Below are 4,381 nucleotides of genomic sequence, written 5' to 3' on the forward strand. Positions count from 1 at the left end.
ATGGCAATGTGATATTTTTACTGCTACATTTGATCTGTTTTTATGTGACAGAAACCCCAAAGATCATGTTTAAAGGTGTACTTGCTGAAGCCATAGTGTAGAAATGCAGATACAACTTCAGGTGGTGGATTGTTTCATTTGCACAGAAAGATAACGTGTCTAATGATTTGCAGGGTTTCAAAGAGATTCAGCACGACTATTGAACACAAGTCATGCTAAGCCTTTTCTAAGAGATTTCCAATATGTTGAATGACAGAACTAGCATTGGAACCTATATGCTCAAGTTCTGCCAATGGCCATTTTTCTTTTGTAGTATGCATGCATATTCACTTTGAAAGTGAATGACAGTTATTGCAGTATTATCACGGCCCATATATATTCATGCAGCGTCTCAGAGTAGGAGAAATGACTTGGGATCAGTTTTGCCTTTTAGATCGCAATGGATGAGATTACATGGACAGGGAGGACCCACCACAAGCTCTGTCTAGTTTGTCCTCTCACCGGCTATGCATGTGTGTTTTATGGCACGGTCAAATGATGCTCGTAATCAATGCAACCTGTTGAACAGGTAAACACGTTAATGTTATGCAAATGCTTTTTTTTTGATACAATATAGATTACGATTCCCTTTCACGAGATGTTGTACTGTTTGTGTAATACTGAGCAAGAGCAATGTTACATGTGTTCAATGTCCACAGCCAATACATAAGGGAGGGAGGAGATAGCTCCTGTGCTTTTTGATTGACAAGTAAGAGGAAGGGATTGGATGTATCTGTGTCCATATATGGGCATTTCCCAAACAGGCACAGCTACAGACAATTTGATTTGTCATCTTGCATTAGTTTTCTCGCCATCCACCCGACTGTTTTGTAGTTGGTACAGTAACTGCAGTGTTGTAATTTAATGTGTGTTTTTTAGTCCCTGTCGGAGAGTAGTTGGAGCATGGTGTGTGAGTAATGGCTTCTGTTGCTTGGACACTGACGTCCTTTCTGGTCTCATTAGAACATGTTTAAAGAACTTAAACCATGACATAGTCGGTGGTCCAGTTGGGGATTTGGCTTTAACAGATAGAAAACGGTCAGTTATACAATGTGAAGGTGAGTGGTTCAGTGTAACCCATAGTCTCGGGTGGGACGGGATCTATTCTGATGGGTCGTATTCCTGAGCCACGGAACAGAACAAAACAGACTAAAACATTGAGGGCCTACCTGGACTCGTCAATAATTCATTTCTGTTTTCTGTTGTGTGCCCTAATGAACACGACTCTATGATCATCCTGAGTCTATCAGTAGTCACCCACCCTCGTCCTGAAGGGCAACTACGATGTGACTGGGCTTTTGTTCCAGCCAAGCACTAAACCTGTTTCAGCGAATTAACTCAAGAACTCACTGTTGAGTTTGGTAGTTGTTTTATACCAGCTCTTTATCAATTGATTCAATGTCTCGTTGATAAGTTGAATCACGGCCGTTCTACGTACATGGGTAGCCAGGAAGTGGCTGACCCCAGTCCTCCTTCCACTTCCTGTGCAAAGTACTTTACCTACTATACTGCCTTACTTCTCTGACCTTTAACCTCTGTCCTCTTTGAATTTTAACTTATGTTTCTGTACTACTGTGACTTTCTCCCCCGCTATATCACTATTTCCGTTTGTTCTTTTTTGTTATTCTAGTCTTTTATGATCCAATAATGAGCTAATGTTGTTGATGTCATCGTTGTTCACTTCTGTTGAAGGATTTCAAAATGTCTGCTTTGTTTTTGTTAGGTATCTTACTTTTTAGGGGGGGTTACCTTTAAAAAATATATATGTACAGTTCTATTATTTAAAGAATGTTTGTTGTCCACTGGTGTTAATAGTTTTTTGTAATATGTCATTTGAATTATTACTTTTTTTAATAACATTTTACTACTCCGCAAATCTTTTTTGGTTTGTGACATATGTTTTAGTGCTTATCTTTTGATTTAATATAAACAATAAAACCCTATGCTGTGTATCAAATGATGGTCGTGGTTTCATTTTGTTCCTGTCAGAAAGACTGCAGGCACAGATTTATGGTCACATTACAGTTATGTAGATCCAGCTATATGCCTCAAAGACTTGTCCCAAAGCCACTCCTGCATTGTCTTGGCTGTGTGCTTAGAGTCGTTGTCCTGTTGCAAGGTGAACGTTCGCCCCAGTCTGAGGTCCAGAGCGCTCTGGAACACGTTTTCATCAAGGATCTCTCCGTACTTTGCTCCGTTCATCTTTGCCTCGATCCCGATTAGTCTCCCAGTTCCTGACAATGGAAAAACATCCCCACAACATGATACTGCCTCCTCCATGCTTCACCGTAGGGATGATGCCAGGTTTTCTCCAGTTGTGACGCTTGGCATTCAGGCCAAAGAGTTGGTTTCATCAGACCAGAGAATCTTGTTTCTCGTGGTCTGAGTCCTTTAGATGCCTTTTTGCAAACTCCAAGCGGGCTGTCATGTGCCTTTTACTGAGGAGTGCTTTCCGTCTGGCCACTCTACCATAAAGGCCTGATTTGTTGGAGTGCTGCAGAGATGGTTGTCCTTCTGGAAGGTTCTCCCATCTCCAAAGAGGAACTCTGGAGCTCTGTCAGAGTGACCAACGGGTTCTTGTTCACCTCCTTGACCAAGGCCCTTCTCACCTGATTGCTCAGTTTGGCCGGGCGGTCAGCTCTAGGAAGTCTTGGTGGTTCCAAACTTCTTCCATTTAAGAATGATGGAGGCCACTGTGATCTTGGGGACCTTCAATGCTACATACATTTGTTTGGTACCCTTCCCCAGATCTGTGCCTCGACATAATCCTGTCTCTGAGCTCTACGAAAAATGTATTTGACCTCATGGCTTGGATTTTGCTCTGACATGCGTTGTCACCTGTGGGACCTTATATAGACAGGTGTGTGATTTTCCAAACAGGTGTGTCCCTTTCACAAACTCTGTCCTGCCCCCCCCTACACAGCTGATTCAACTCATCAAGCTTTGATTATTTTTAATCAGCTGTGCAGTGCTAGGGCAAAAAACAAAACGTGCCTGGGAGGCCACCGGACCGGATTTGGGAAACCTTGGTCTAGTAGATAATAGTGGACGGACTGGCGCGAAAAGAGAGCAACCTGTCTGTCCCACAGAGGTAGTAAGGCTCTGGATGGGTAGAACCTGTTTTCGCATGGCCAATGCCATTAAGGGCCTCCATCTCTTTAAAGTAGTAGACTGTCTGGGACTTTCTATGGGTTAAGGAAGGATCACATAATTCCCCCGATGACCGGGATGGAATTATGTGACCCCTTTCTTATTCCATAGGAAGTCTCGCCCAGTTGACTACTTCAAAATGGTGAAAGTCCTCAATGGCGCTGCCCCGGCTTTGTGGAACTAGAGCTGTGGGTAAGTCTATGGATCAGCCATTACCGTTCTAACTTTGGTCACTAGGTGGAGGCAGTGCTTTATAACTTTTCATATGATTGCTGCTGGTTAGCCGTTTCAAATATTCTCCCCGGGTCTGTTTATCACTTAAAGACATAAACAGATCAAATAAGTGAAGGTTTTGTGGACTTCTCTGGTTCATGCAGAAAAACTATACACACACTAAGGTGCTTTTCCATCAGTTATAGCCATCTGAAAGAGCTGTCTGTTACTGAATAAGTATGTGTTCTGAGAGAGACTGGAGATCCATCCATTTGCAGTAGTGCACACCCATCTAATTAAATGGAAAACTATTGTATCTATGTGCATACCTTGATTTCAGGTAAACCTGACACAGAGGAAAACATGTCTAGGTTGGCCTGTTATTACCTGTTGGATGCAGTGTGGATAATGGATGTGAAAAAACAGCTAGGCCAACCTTGTCATTATATGTGAAGATTAAAGCTGTGGGATGTGATACAGTACAGAGAGCTGTACATACAAACACACTTCTCATAAACCACAAAGGGAGAAAATCGTGCAACATGCTATCATTTTTGCTGTGTACTTTTTGTTCACTTTCAACACCTCATACTTACCTATACAGTAGTATCATACAGTACCCTCTTATTTAGTGCGACGGTATTTGATGATAATGTGCACTTTCATGCTTTCACTGACCTCGGAACTGCTATTGGTATTAATGTAAGGTGTTTTTGAATGTTCCCAGTCTTCTGAACTGGATCAGTCTAAGTGATTCTTCCCATATATTGTAAGTGTTGTGGTTTCTCTCCAAACCCCTCCAGTAGTGTTTCCCTTGTAAGGAAGAGGTGATCGCAATAATACACTGTCAGATGGTGGTGATCATTACTTCCTCCAACTTGGAGAGAAAGTGAATCGTGGGCTCAGGGCACGTATTCATAAAGCATCTGAGGAGGAGTGCTGACCTAGGATCAGATCCCTGCTCATGTCCATGTAATCT

The sequence above is a fragment of the Oncorhynchus mykiss genome, chromosome 26 (assembly GCF_057628025.1).
Source record: "Oncorhynchus mykiss isolate SJ-2025 chromosome 26, ASM5762802v1, whole genome shotgun sequence".
NCBI classification, from domain to species: Eukaryota; Metazoa; Chordata; class Actinopteri; order Salmoniformes; family Salmonidae; genus Oncorhynchus; species Oncorhynchus mykiss.